This window comes from Callospermophilus lateralis, chromosome 7, assembly GCF_048772815.1.
Source record: "Callospermophilus lateralis isolate mCalLat2 chromosome 7, mCalLat2.hap1, whole genome shotgun sequence".
Lineage (NCBI taxonomy): Eukaryota > Metazoa > Chordata > Mammalia > Rodentia > Sciuridae > Callospermophilus > Callospermophilus lateralis.
The window spans coordinates 138,395,947-138,412,040 of record NC_135311.1 but is presented as its reverse complement, the minus strand read 5'-3'; the positions used below and the strand labels follow the sequence as shown (position 1 = coordinate 138,412,040).

Genomic DNA, 16,094 nt, shown 5'->3' with positions numbered 1-16,094 from the left:
TTTCCTCACTTCTACCTCAGTGTTATTAAATCTGCAGAGATTCAGTAATTATGAAAAGATAAAATATTAAGAAAATGAAATCATACATAAGCTCATCATCCAGAGATTAGCACTGTTAAATTTTGGTATATATCATTACAATCTCTCCTCAGTCTCTGCTGAGTACATACTGGTATGCATATTATTGGAATCATATTGAATAAACAATGTCATCTATATAGTTTTTTCATATAACTTTACATTATTTTTTTATATCATAATGATTTTCCCCCATTGATGGGGATGGAACCCAGGACCTGGCACGTGCTAGACAAGTGCTCTACCACTGAGCTACACCTCTATCCCCTATATCACAATAATTTTTTAATAGCTGCATAGTATTTCTTTGTATAGATGAGCCATGATTCAAATATTCCCTGTCTAATCTTGAATACTTACACTAACAAATCATTCTTTAATCTCTTTTTGGTTTCTCACCCCACCACACACCTTTTACCAGGAAAAGTCCCTCCTCCTCCTCCACTACACATGAACCCCAAACTGTTAACATTAGCTAATACATCCTCCCACCAACAGTAAGAAAAATGCATTTGTTTTCATGGAAAAAATGATGACTTATAGAATGATGTTAGACTTCTCATGTTATAGTTCTAAAAACTGCTGATATGCCCAGAAGTTATCTTTGGAAATTTCACAAATCATTATGCTCTCCTTTTTGTATTATTTGTTTTGCTTTCCTCCATTGCAATGGAAGTGCTGGGAGGGTAGGAACTTTGTCTTTTTTATGTTGTCACACCTAAAATATTACTGAGCACATAGTCAATTGGTGCTCCCTAATACTATGAATTTGCTGCTAAGTGCTAGGCACAGTCCTAGGCACTCTGTCCTGCCATGGTTTAAATATATCCCCCAAATTTCATACAATTGAAACTTTTAATCCCCATACATCAGGGTTAGGAAGAAGAGCCTAGTTAAGAAATAATCAAGTTGTCTAAAAAGTGGGTTAGCTATCATGAGAAGGTACCCTCTTGCCCTTTACTTTTTGCTATGGGATGAGACAACAATGAAGCCCTCACCAGATGCCTGTGCTGTGCTCATGAACTTGCCAACCTCCAGAACTGTGAGGTACCCTCTTGCCCTTTACTTTTTGCTATGGGATGAGACAACAATGAAGCCCTCACCAGATGCCTGTGCTGTGCTCATGAACTTGCCAACCTCCAGAACTGTGAGGTACCCTCTTGCCCTTTACTTTTTGCTATGGGATGAGACAACAATGAAGCCCTCACCAGATGCCTGTGCTGTGCTCATGAACTTGCCAACCTCAGAACTATGAGCCAAGACCAATCTGTCAATGAGCTTGTCCCTGGTATTCTATAAGAGCAACACAAAACAGATTAAACACTACCCAGGCCCTACAGGTAGTCATCATTTCCTCATGTTAATTAAGGAAGCAGCCACAGAAGGTAAGCAACTCAGAGTCTCAGAATAAGTAGCAGAACTAAGAACAACTCTTTGCATAGCAGTTGACTAGCAGGCTACACTGAATAAACTGACCTAATTACATCAGAAAAGCCTCCCTGTGACAGTAATAAAAACTGAATGAGGGCTGGGAGTATAGCTCTGAGTTGGTGCTCATCTAGCAGGTGCTCACCTAGCAGGTGCAAAGTCACAGGTAGGGTTCCAGCATTGCGTTAAAAAAAAAAAAAAAAAAAAAAAACTGAGCTAGATTATAATTAATTTGGCCAGGCATGGTGGCACACACCTCTAATCCTGATGACTCTGGAGGCTGAGGCTGAAGGATTACATTCAAAGCCAACCTCAGCAACTTAGCAAGACCCTGACTCAAAATAAAAAAGTTTAAGAAGGACTGGGGATGTGGTTCAGTTGTGAAGCGCCCCTGGGTTCAACCCCCGTAACATACATACATACATACTTACTTACACATATGTACATACATAAATAAATAAGTACACTGATTTTTTTCTGCTAATTAAATGTCAACATTAATGTTTTTCATTTTCATTACAAATGTATATGGACTATTTCATGGATTAATTAGAATTCAGCGGGTAAGTCTAAGACCCAAATCACCATTATTTGGAATCAAATAACATGGTCACAACAACAAAAGACTTAAAAATGAACTTTTGAAATAATCTGTTTGAAATGGACATAGGATATCTCTTTATTTCCCTCTTTTTTGTTAAAGTCAGCACTCTCATGGCCAAACTTTTTTATTTTCTCTAACTAGAGAAAATATTTTCCCACATCTTCTACACATGTTGTACTCTTTTTTTCCTCATTTTAGGTTAAGAAGGATAATTTTATCCATTAAGTTAAAAAAAAATATATCCCCACCTAAACTAACTTTCCTTTCCACCACACAGCAATCCCCTATACCACATCCACCAGTAAAACAGTACCAAACTAGGTTTATTTATAAATATCAACCCATTTTTGTTTCTGTGACTTCAGCTCCCTTTTAAAAGTGTACCGTACAAAAACGCTGGAAGCCTGTGATAAAGACAGCTCTAGATAATTTTATCTCATCAAAAGCAAAGGGGACAGTAAGGAAACCTGACCACTGAGAAAATAGGTTATTCATAACATAATCTGCTTCACCCTGCAAGGTCTGACTTTATTACAGGTCTGTATCCAATAATTTAAATCCAGCTAGTGCAGTGGTGCACACCTGTAATCCCAGCTATTTGGAAAACTGAGACAAGAGAATCTCAAATTCAAGGACAGCAAAGGCAAAGTAGCATAGAGCCTATCTCAAAATTAAAAAGAGCTGGGTATGACATATCTCTGTGGTAGAGTGCCCCTGGGTTCAATCTCCAGGGCCTAAAAAACACAAAATTTCAAATCTATCCGCTGTGTGTGTGTGTGTGTGTGTGTTTGTGTATACATGTTGGAGACTAAACCAGCTCAAACCAATCCAATTCGGGGGTGGCGGGTATGGAAAACATGCCTTTATTTTGTTTATTTTTATATGGTGCTAAGGATTAAACCCAGTGCCTCACATATGCTAGGCAAACGATCTGCCACTGAGCTACAGCCCCAGTCCCCAATCCAATCTTAAAGTACATACTTTCTAATAACTTGGAGCCAATAACATACTTTAAAATTTAAGGTTTTCCACACATGCCCCTGGGCAGAGACATTTCTAAACCCTTCTATACTCATCATCCAGCCCAGGGTGTCTCTAGGTCCCTTTGTATACTCTAAGAAGAAAGAAGGGGGAAACATTCTAACCATGTTATGCCATTAATATTAATGTTTATTTGTTCTGAGTTTTACAAACTAACTCTAAACTAGGAAAACAAAGACCTATCCCCTTTTTTAAGCAAAAACATTGGTTTCCTATTATAAGTGGATGGTTCTATTGGCTTCTTGGACTACACAACTGCAAGCAAAGCCCTTTGATAATGGAAAAACCCCATAAATGTAATACTTATTAATAAGGTACATCGTTTATCAGTTTCCTCAAACCAAAAATAATTCTCTCACAAATAAACTCTCACATGAATAAATAAAAGCTTGTCTTGTTCTATCATTTGCTTAAAAGAAAAGTACAGTGGCCATGGGAAGAGGATTAAGAAACATAGCCAGCCAAATCCATAAAACCTCCAAAGTAAGATAAAACTACCCTGCGGGAGCAGCCAATGCATTCTGACCTAACAACTGTACACAGTTGCACTAATTAAAATGAAAAGCTAGTCTGCATAACACACAAGCAGTTCACTGAACCGCAATGACAAGTTGACAAGGTTCACCATCTCACCCTTCTGTTCCCTAACCTACAATGTAATTAAATATAATAATAATAATAATAATAATAATAATAAACACAAAGCTGGGGGGTGGGGGTTTGTGTGCATGCATATATACAATCAAACATTTCAGAAATAATCACAACCACGTAGACTGGAACATATCCAATAAACTATAAACACACACACACACACACACACACACACATATATATATATATATATATATATACACAAAGGAAGTGGTTCAGCTACATCACACTAGTTCTCGCCTCAATTCATAAATGGAAAACCACAAAAACAAGACAAAAATCTAAAGGCCTTTTTTCTGGAAACCTTGCAGTGAATGGATGTGGGTTAAGTCTTTATGTTATTGAACAGTTCTCATTGATGCATCACTTTCAATGACCACAGGGAAGGAAAAAGTGTAATCTTAGTCAATTCTATCATGCAAGGAGATCAAATAACATTTCAAACACAGCCAGTCAAGCCCCAGCGCCTGCCAGAGTACAATGAGCACTCAAGGGCTCTGGACTAAAAATCACCTTTCACTAGTCCCAGAGATCTTTATAAAATAGTTTAAACACAGTAAATTACAGAGTTGAAAAAAAATAAATACAAGCACCTAACTGGTGCCCTCACATTATTGTGAAACTGCTGTTAAGCAGTCCTTGTGTTGATTTACTAGGCAATGTAAATATTCAAAAAGGCAACTGCCTCTCAGGGCCCAAATCCACATGCTTTAAAATGCAGAGTGGGTGTGCTTCTGGAAACAATTGCCCACAGAGCAAGGGGCCTCTATAGGATATTGTTCCCATGTGTAAGGTTTCAAATCATGTCTAATTTAAAGTTGGAGTTTGGGGGTGGGGAGAGGGCTCAGGACAGTATTTTGGACACAGAATTTTCCAAGATTTTGTCACTGTTTTCTACTTCTACTCAGAAATCTCAATCTTTAAAGAACACATGCATACAATTTCAAAGGGAACATGTAATCTACTGACCCCTGTATTCTTTCACATACCACTTTTTAGATTTTCCATATGGCTGAAAGGAAGACTCTAGCCAAACAATGCCCCACGGAGTGCAATGGCACATGCGCCAGGAGGCTTAAAGACTGAGAGTAAAACAAAGTAACCTATTACGTGAGTTTTTCTCAGCAAACTGAAAGTGGTCGAGCAGGTCTCCCCAAGGCCTCAGAGAAGGAGATCTGAGTCAACAAGGGGAAGAGGGGAGGGTAGCAGGGAAGCCACCACACATACATCTCCCTTCCCTCCTACGCCACCCCCCCCCAACACACACATAAGCACACAATTTAAACTTGAAGAAATCTTCAAGACTACCCCCCTGCATTTTGGCTATTCTGGCAAAATAACCCTGTTTTGGCCCCAAAAAACAAATTATATTTGGGCTTTAGTAGCCCCACATTACTTCATAATCGAATCGAATCTTATTTTTAAGCTTCAATTTACTTCACTATAAGCAATGAGATTTTTAAATCAAACAACTACTTTAGTATTATACAGGCTTTCCTTTCAGAAGAAAATGTATATACACATTCATATAGTGCTTTCTCTGCCCTAGAGACATTTTCTGTTTGGTTTAATTGAAATTTCCGGAGTTTGAGGCAACTAACATGCTAGGAATCCAAACGGAGACACGATGAACCCCCGCCACCTATTGCTGGAAAACCACTGATGTTCATCTTTCTGGGGTCAGCTGGACACTGGAACACCCACCTCCGAGAGCGCCCGCGCCCACGCTTGCCCAACTTCCTGCCCGAAACCGCTTCGCCCTCCCGGCACGAGGCCGCGGGCCACTTGCCAGCTGCAGGTCGGCAGCAGGGGCCGAGCCCTCCCGCGCTCCTCCTCTGCTCAGGGCCAGCAAACTCCCTGCGGGGGCAGGGGCAGGACGGTGGTGCGGGGTGGTGAAATTCACTCGCCAAACAAAAGGAGGCCCGCGCGGCCGCAGGGCAGCGCCGAGTGCCCGCAGGTCCCGTGGCTCCAGGAGGGGGGGGCCGGGCCGGGCTCTGCCCGCGGCTGGAGAATGCAGCCGCTCCGGCCCACGCCTGCTGCCCGTGGCCACCGCGCTCTGCTCCCGCACCTACAGCCCGGGCGGCCGGGCCAACACTGCCTCTAGCCTGTGACCCAGACACAGAGGGAGAAAAAACAGCCTCTCCGCGACAGCAGCGGCCGGCAAAACCCGGACTGGAGCCCGGCCGGCTCCGCGCGCGCCTCTGCCTGCCATCGCTGTGGGCGCGAGAGCGCGCGTACACACACAATACCGGCTGCAATTTTATCTCCTTCCTTGCTTAGCCAGCCTCGGTTCCCCTCATTCTTCCCTCCCTTCCCGACAGCCGGAACTGGGAGGCTGTGTGATTGATGGCAGCTCTTAATAGCGTGGTCAGCTAGAAAATGCATCTGCAAGCAAGATATTAAAGAGGCAGCGCATCCCAGTGAGTGATCAGCAGTTCACACATCCTAGAACTGCCTCTGCTTCTGCAGGGAATAATAATGCCAAACACTTCTGACTTCTAACAAATGCAGATGAAACCAACAACCATAGACAAGCCAAATATTTGTGATGCATAGGAGAAAGCAGCATTGGTGTCAAAACAAGATTTCCGACCCCAATTTTCTTTACAGTTTAAGAATTCTTTGTAAGTCATTTGATATAAAATCTCTCCAAACCCTTTACTACACGAAAATAAAGACCCATCTGCTAGACAAGACACAGCTTAAATCGGGCTTGACTGAAATTCATCTAATAAGGAAGCAAAATAAATGCACATTCCGTACCATGTGGCTTTAAATAAACATGTAACTCACTGGCTACTACATTCCAGACTCCCTCATTAATTCCATTTGTATATGCATGTAAAGACAATTTCCAACTGTTAACTTCCCCCCCCATTAAGTCTTAAAAATTCATCAATTTATCATTATATATAATTATAATGCACTATTTTTTCAAATGGAAAACATCAACATGCTAAATTTCATTAACATTAAATTAAATCGCATTTATGTACTGCCTAGTAGTAATAGCCAAGTTGTTGTGTGTGTGTGTGTGTGTGTGTGTGTGTGTGTGTTGGGTTTTTTCTTTTTTTGGTACCAGATATTGAACCTAGGGATGCTTTACCACCAGCTACATCCCAGCCCTTTCTTATTTTGAGACAGGGTTTCTCTAAGTTGCTTAGAGCCTTACTAAATTGCTGAGGCTGATCTTTAACTGGCAATTCTCCTGCCTCAGTTCCCCAGTCGCTGGGTTTAGAGGGTTGGGCCACCATGCCCAGCACCCTTTAGTCCTCTTAAAAAAATTTTTTTAACAAAAAAGGATTCTCATAGAATATGAATTCAAAATACTCAGTATCAGCCCAAACTTAAAAGTTACAAATTCAACATCTGAATGATCGCTTTGGGTACCTTTACTGTATATTATACCTTGGACTTTCCAGGCAAGTTTCAAGGAACTCTCAAATAGCTTTATAAATGTTAATCAGACTTTCCAAGGTCCCTGAAAGTTTTTGAATTATTGGGCACCCTCTAACCAATAAGCAGAGAGATTCAGACAGATTAAAGTGATTTGTCTGAAGTCTCTCAAAGAGGAAGCCCACAGGCCCTTCCTCTTTGGCCCAAATAACCAAACTGACAGGCATGTGTGCTATTTAAAGACCATTTCTGCACTTTTAAATAAAGATCAAGTTATTCTAGGGAGACTGGAATATCTAAAACTAATAGCATACGTCCTGAGAGCAAGAGTGCACTTCTAGCCATCCTGAAAGATGGCTGTCATTGATACAAACAAGGAGGTGTCTATAGTGCAAATCTAGCCTTATCAACTCTACTAAACACTGTTCCTCAACTAAACCATCCTGAGGTTAAAAAATATGCTTTACAATCAAGTGGCTTTGAGATCACTCCACATATCTAAGAGATGAAATTCATCCTAAGGCTTGCCTACAAAATCTCCTCCTGTACCTGGACTCACTTCCATTTTCTTACCAACTATATTCAGGCTTATAGCAAAGTCTGAGAAGAGTTTGTTTGGATTTGTTCGTTTTTCCTCCACAAACCACTTAAAAAGTGCTGATTTATACTGAATTGAAAAAGGCTGGTAAGAACTATCAAATTTCTAAATTCAGAATTCATACTGTACTTAGCCTCTGAGGGAGTCTAAATGCTTTGATGGCATTTTATTATACAAAGTCTTTTGTTCTTTCTTGCATCTTCTGCTGATCTGATCCACCCACATCTACCACCCCACCTTCCAGCTACACCAGTCCTTCTATTCCCCCCAGGTATTAGAATTCCTACCTGTGGTCTGCATTGCTTCTTCCCACTAAACAGGAATAATCTCCTGGCCTCTCTACCACATACACGGACAGGTTAAAGCCTGCTCCTGCCTTCAAATCTCAGGTCAAATACAATTTTTTCAGAAAAGTTTCCCCTGAGGACGTATTCTGGGTCAAATTCCTTTATTGTAAGCCCTCACAGAACTGTGTTCCTTTCCTTAAGAGCATTCATCTCAGTTTGTAATTCATTGGCGTGATTTTCTGATTAATGTCATAGCTCCCTCTAGACAGAGTTCCATTAGAGAAGGTTCTATACACTTGCTGTCATCAAATTCCAGTGTCAACCACACAGATCTGTGGAATGATAAGTGAACTGAAGGCAACAACCCCATTTTACTCATTTTGTATATTCTCTGTATGTTTCTTGGCATGAAGAAGCCTATCTCAAACAAGCAGTATAGTATCTCAAGTAAGTAGCCTCTATGCAAATAAATATTAAATATGTCTTCTACTAATCTTCAAAAGTCTAGTAAAATAATTTTTATCCCCAATTTATGAAAATGTAAATAACTGTGCCTAGGATTAATCATAAAAACCCTGATAATTTAACCAGGGTCCTATTTGCAAGCCATGTTTTTAAGAGTTGATGAGGTACAGAAGCCATCATTAATGTACTCAAGTCAAGCTTTTCCTACTTATTGGCATTTAAACAATATGTAGACAGAAGCAGGTAAACTGGCAGACCAATAAATTTTGCACACACACTGAGTAATACAAACAAAATATAAAACTTGAAAAGCACTTGTACACCTTGTACACTAGTTTGTCTTCAAGCTTCTTGGAATGCAAAAATACTATCAAATTCTTCTCCAAAGAGAGGAGTTAATCCTCACCCCTCTTTGGCACTGAACTTTATTTGCATTTTTCTCCTCTTCAAATAAAAAGCCTCTATGTTCCTGAACATGGAAGCTTACATAAGAGCTCTTTCCACCTGAGGGCTTCCAGTCAGTGGTAACAAACCGTTCCAAACCCCACTCACATTCTTCAAAGTGAAGAACTGATTTTAAGCACCATTAGAGTGAATCTGTAAATTGAGGGATCTGCAGTGCAGAAATGGAAATTAATACAAGAACTACAATTTTTTCAGGTGTTTTTCATCTAACAATATTAAAAATGAAAGATGAACTGTGTAAGATGAAAAAATATTAGATTTAACCCACCCCACCCAGCTAATTAATTCACATTATTGCTGTGAGTATTTCATTTGGCATTGCTTGGCTACTACATGATCTCTCCCTGGCCTTGTCTGGCATTGCTAGCTTTTGTCCTGCACTCCATTCCATACAAAGTCCACCTCCTGGTTTCACAACTCCCTTCATTTATCAAAACAACCCTGTCAACTTGAGTACCATTAACAGATAATGAGAGGAGACAACAGATGCAGTTAGGAGCAAAGCACTCCATATTCTACAGGCCTCAGCATGCAGCCAAGTGAGCTGACATCTGACTTTATCCTAACAAGTTATAATTAAATCGAAAGTCTAGTTAAACTAACATTATAGCTGTGACCAGGAACTACCAACAAGGGAAATGAGAAGTATAACCTTAACACTAGGTTTACAGGGCCCAGGTTTTTCCAGATCCTAATCCTAAAAAACCCTGCATCTACTCTGTCCACCACTGTCACAGTAAGGAGGAATCTTGGCCACATCTTCTTAAGATGGCCTCATTTGGCCACTACCCAAGACCACCAAAGGAAGAAGAGTGCATTTTTATGTGACAGTTTATAAACAGTAATATTCATCTAATAATAACAACCAAAGTCAACCAATTGTAACTGTCTAGATGAGACAATCAACATTCTAATAGTGTTATCTAATGCATTCAAACCTAGCAACTTGGCTCAAAAGTGTCAAAATGTCAGAATACCCAAGTAAGCAAACAGTAACTGAATCAAGATAGCCATGTTTGCACAGTATGCTAGAAGGTTTTATGTTACTATGCAGAATATGGATATAGAATTTTATGCAAACTACCCTCTCCTTTCCCTTTGCACTCACCAAAATGTCACCAGAAAACAAAAACTTAAAAAAATCTTTTAGAAACCCTTTTAAATTTTTTAAACTAGAGCAGTATATGCCCCATAGAAAATATAAGCAATTCCACTTAATACAATGAAATCTCTCCAAGTTCTCTTCTAGAATGTATGTAACATGCACACATATCTAAGCACACACATACTCATTTGTCTGAAAGCTCATCCTGTTAGTTTTTATTTCACAAAAATTCAGTCCCACTTATTAATGCTATAAGGCAAATTGTTGTTTCTCTCAATTCATATCAGACAGTAATACTACATCCCATTCCTGTGTATAGAGGCACAGAATTCTACAATGGGAAAGTACTAAAAGTTCCAAGTCCCTACTTGAAACTGTTGCCACTGGTTTTTGTTCTCAAGATTGTTAAAACAAATTTCTGTGAGTCTTTATGTATACTATTTCTATAGCATAGGAATTCGTAGTTCAATAGATTACATAATGTTGTGATCAGAGAGATTTATTCAAACTGCCTTCCAAAAAACTGCATCAATGTATATTCTTTTTTCCCCCATTTTTTTAATATTTATTTTTTAATTGTAGTTGAACACAATACTTTTATTTATTTTTATGTGGTGCTGAGGATCCAACCAAGGGCCTAGGACATGCTAGGCGAGCGCTCTACCGCTGAGTCACAACCCCAGCACCACCACCCCATTTTTCTTATTGGTGCATTATAGTTGTTCATAACTAATATATACTTTTATCAACATGGGTCCTATACCCACACTTTCAATCTGGTTTATTGCTCCTCTGATTTTGGAGTATGTACTCTCCTAGATCCCATTATCTTTCTGGCCATTCTCTGTTTCATTCAATGATTCCCCCTAAATATAAGTAGTCCTGAACATGTCTAGTCTCTGGCTTCTCTCACAAGGGAGGAGATTCACTTTCAAGCTGCATCTGTGTCAGTGATTCCAAAATTTTCTTTTTCCAGTTGAGTTTGCTTTTTAGCAACAGACCCATGTTTGCAAATGCCCTGTGGGGTCCACCATAGTGCTATTCTACATACACTCTTCAATCATCTCAAATCAAATCAAATGTTCTTCTTCATAATCCTGTTTTCTCCAACAAGGTCCCAGGATAAAAGGAAACTGTGATTTTTATCCTAAAATGCATGTGAAATCAGAATTAGCATATGAAACATAAAATACTTCTTTAGCTTTTAGGATTATCACATGACTCACATTATTTTGACAACAGGAATATAACCTTAAGTCATAGTTCACAAATTTTAAATGCAAATTACAGTCAAGCTTATACAATCTTTAAAACAGTCTAATTATTTATCCATTCATTTATCATATCATTTTCCATAGAATCAATATTTAACGATTAACTATGCCTTCTTTTTATTTATTTGTTTGTTGGACAGAATCTTTATTTATTTATTTTTATGTGGTAGTTAGGATGAACCCAAGGCCTTGCACATGCTAGGTGAGCACTCTACCGCTGAGCCACAACCCCAGCCCAGCTATGCTTTCTTGGGGGTAAAGGTGGTACAGAGATGAAACATATTAACTCAATTGAGTTGGTGATGATAATTAAATTCGCAGAAAAAGATTTACACAGAAATCCATTACCATATATAACAATTAGGCAAACACTCTAAGAAATGAATATTTATATCCTTTACATCAGCATCTTAATATTTACTTTTCTATTTATCAATAAAACTTATGAATTAATTTCAACCTAGATAAATACTATTGTAATCTACAAAATAGACTCTTGAAAAATAACCAGAAATAACATAGGATTTTAAAAATCAAGACAAAATGGTCATCAGAAATCTATACAATATATAGTCCAATATTAAATATCTAAGTACAAAATTAAAGCTGAGCATTAATTAAAACTTTCCTTTTATACTTTCCAACACAGTCCTAAACATATACTTAGGAGCAATAAATTGCTACCAAGTATTTAAAATATTACTTCACAAAATAAGAAAGTATTGCCATTACTAAAATATATATTACAGCTTACAGCACCCACTTGTCAATTTCCAAGAACAGAGGGCAAAAGTATGCCACTCAGAGGAAGACCTCTGGAGAGCAAAAGCTCAAAAACAATGAGGGTGGAGTGGGGATTGGATGGACTCAGGTGCACTTAACCCAAGAGCCATATTCCTAGTCTTTCCTTATTTTGAAACAGGGTATGCATTGCTTGGGGCATCACTAAATTTCCAGAGGCTGCCCTTGAACTTGTGCCTCCACCTCTAGAGTCTGTGGGATTACAGGCATGCGTCACCACACCCAGCAAGCTTTAAATATCTTTAAGGACATATTCATTTTGAATTCACCAGAGGTCTCAGAATGCATAAATGAAATTATAAAATACCAATAAGAGATATAATTGTCAAGGAGAAAATACAATTAAAAGAGATTTCTCATTTGGAAAAGTATTATAAATTTAAAACAAAACAATTTTATGAAAAAAGAGCTGGAGGACTCTGAACCCTATTGGATGTTTAGAATGAGGACCTTCATGTATCTTGAGCTCATAATATGTGATAAAATCAGTTGGGAGATTCAGCCAAGTTTATTTGGAAGCAAGCTTAAGACAACTCAAAATGCCAGTTGAAATCACTATACCAAGAATTCAAAATATTAACTAGGTAGGTAGATATCTATGTAACTAACATAATATATACAATTTCAAAACCTTGTTTGCCCTTTTCATTATTATTCTGATTGTGTTTTCCCTAGCGTTATGCCTTCAATAGACTAACTTTGTGTGTGTGTGTGTGTGTGTGTGTGTGTGTGTGTGTGCGCGCGCGCGCGCGCGCGCACATGCATGCATGCATGCATGCTGGGGATTGAACCCAGGGCCTAGCACTCTACCAACTGAGCTAAATCCCCAGCCCTAGACTAACCATTTTAAAATAAAATCACACAAATCTTTTTCAGGAGAAATATTTTTAAATGTTTTTAAAAATTAGATGAGTACCATTTGCCAGTAATGCAACCACAGGTAGCATTCAGCTACTAATTCAGTAATTTCCTGCCTAAAAACCAATCATTTCTCTCCAGAAATGGTCTTAAGACTAATTCAAAATATATACTCACACACAGCATAAAATTTTGGTTAAAACAAAACTCAAAAGCCAGAGTTTCAAGAATGCCCGACCTAAACAACTCAGGGTGGTTTCTTTCATGTTCCTCTGCGCCAAGGCGGGGGAGGGGGATCAGAGTGAGACTGTCACAAAAGATAAATGCTAAACATCCAGTTCTGGAGTTTAATTTCAACTGGCCAAAAAAAGCAAATATTTAGATTGCAGGAAATACAATTTTATACAAAATAAGAGTCAAGCTAACTTCTAATGTTTATACATCATTTGATTAATTCCAACAATAAAATCTAAACACGGATCATGCCCTCCAAAGCTTACAGTGCAGCACATGAAAGCCCTCTCATGGGCCTCTGCTAAGTTTAAACGATTATAATGTAAAGCATGTTCATGCTCATAAGTGAAAGGAAATGATGCCAAATGCTTCCTTTACAATCTCTCCAGAATAGGGCAGGTCCTTTAAGTGAGATTTTCCTGACATTCCAATTGTAGCAGACATTGAACAAACAGAGGCACATTAAAAGCTGACCTGGTTCTATTATCTTTTATTGAAGGCCTGGCAAAGATCAGACAGGAGCCCTGTACTATTTACATTTTTTGGTGCATTAATCACTTTTATACTCGAGGGCTTTAGAAGAATTCAAAAGATTTTTTTTTTTTTTTAATGAAAATAACCACAGGATATAACCGTAGCTATGTTGGGTCTTTTTCTCAGGAAGATCAGAAGAGCTTTAAAAACAGGAAGTCTTTGCTATAAGGTTGAGAATGTTTGTTTTAACAGTCTAAGGTGTTATCATTACAGTTTATAGTCAGATGTTATGAAGAAGTGCAGTTTATTCTTTCCAGCCAAGAATTACTGTCCCTCAAGAAAGGGTTAAAACAGTGCCCAAATAACTAGAAGAGCACATTATCTTATTTCAAGACTTGTTATAAAATCTGAATCACATTTGTCTTCTATAAAAGTTAAATAAAAACCATACTAATAAATACTAAGAAAGCCTAGAAAAAAATTACCAGTGGGGTTAAAAACTGACACTTGTCATTTTATACCTGTTTTCAACCAACTGCCTCATTTTTAATCATTATACTAATATTAATCATTGCAATCAAACATTAGAATAAGCAGGGCGCAGTGGTGCATGCCTGTCATCCCTGAGTCTGAGGCAAGAGGACTGCAATTCAAAGTCAACTTGAGCAAATTAGCAAAACCCTAAGCAACTTAGGGAGACCCTGTCTTAAAATTAAAATAAAAAGGGCTGGAATTCTGTTCGGTGGTTAAGCACCCTTGGGTTGAATCTATGGTACCAAAAAAAAACATAAGAATGACAATCCTGGGCTAGGGTGGTGGCTCAGCGGTAGAGTGCTTGCCTGGCATGCATGAGGCACTGGGTTCAATCCCTAGCACTACATTATTTAAAAAAAAAAAAAAAAAAAAAAACTAAATAAGAATGACAATCCTTGCTGAATACAAATTCTTGCTTTAAAAAAAAAAAACTAATTCAGAGCTGGGGCTGTGGCTCAGTGGCAGCGCACTTGCCTGGCATGTGTGAGGCACTGGGTTCGATTCTCAGCACCGTGGATAAATACATAAAGGTCCAACAGCTAAAAAATATTGTTAAAAAAGCTAAAATCAAGGGGATGGAGTTATGGCTCAGTGGTAAGGTGCTGGCCTAGCACGTATAAGGCGCTGTGTTCAATCTTCAGCACCACATAAAAATAAATAAATAAAATAAAGGTATTATATCCAACTACAACTAAAAATAAAAAGTAAGAACACTAAAACAACCAGGCAATGGTGGTACACACCTGGAATTCTGCCTACTCAAGAGTACAGGGGCAGGAGGAACAAAAGTTTGAGGCCAGCCTAAGCAACTTAGCAAGAGCGTATCTCAAAAATTTAAAAAATAACAAAAGGGCTGGGTGAACTCAAAGTCAAGGGTCCTATGTTTTCTCTTATATATGAAGGCCTAAGAGGAAAAATAGGGGAAAGGCAGCTGGGACAGGTAATAGAAATCTCATGAAAACAGAAGACCATTAGTATAATAGAGAAAGGGGAGGTACTAGGTAATGAAATTGACTAAATGATATTGTTCTATTGTTTGCATGCAGGAATATAAAACAACAAATCCCACTATTATGTATGATTATAATGCACCAATAAAAATTTAAATTAAAAAAATTGTCAAAGATAACAAAGAAGAAAGAAGTCTGGGGATGTAGCTCAGTTGTAGAGTGCTTGCCTAGAATGTGCAAGGCCCTGGGTTGGGGTAGGGGGGTGGGGTGGGGACCTAAATCAATGCAGATTAACTTAAAAAAAAAAAAAGTTTATCCCCAACAAAAATTATTGATTTCTGCTTTTAAGGAAAAACTTGAAATTAATTTTAAATTTCTACTAGAATGTTAAGCATTTCATAAAATATCCAACATTAAGGATGTTTTATTTCAAAAAATATAATTCCTTTTTATTCTTCGTTTTCACAGGCAACCAAAAAGAATGGCTTTCTCACTCATTAACTCCATTTTATCTGAAATTAATTGTTATAAGCCAAAAATCTAAGTATTAAAATACACATATATCAATTTAAAATTCAGGGGCTAGGGGTATAGCTCCAAGGTGAGTTCAATCCCTGCCTTCCCATATATATATATGTATGCATACACACACACACACACACACACACACACACACACACACATTAGTTTGAAAAACCAGAGCATCACAGAATATTGAGTTACTTTAAAATACAAATACAAGGGGGCTGGGGATGTGGCTCAAACGGTAGCACTCTTGCCTGGCATGCACAGGGCGCTGGGTTCAATCCTCAGCCACATAAAAATAAAAGATGTTGTGTCCACCGAAA

At 38.4% G+C, this 16,094-nt stretch overlaps 1 protein-coding gene across 4 annotated transcripts in view; it reads right to left on the bottom strand.

The window, feature by feature from the left end:
- Rere (arginine-glutamic acid dipeptide repeats) overlaps positions 1 to 16,094 on the bottom strand; it is a 395,515-nt gene that overhangs the window by 290,333 nt on the left and 89,088 nt on the right. For 3 of the 4 annotated variants that reach the window (XM_076861359.2, XM_076861361.2, XM_076861362.2), the window contains exon 1: positions 5,510 to 5,593. The exons of the other annotated variant lie outside the window; for it this stretch is intronic. The gene's annotated coding sequence lies outside the window, so the exon portion shown is untranslated. Of the gene's footprint in view, positions 1 to 5,509; positions 5,594 to 16,094 lie in introns of those variants that run through there. 4 annotated transcript variants of the gene reach the window in all.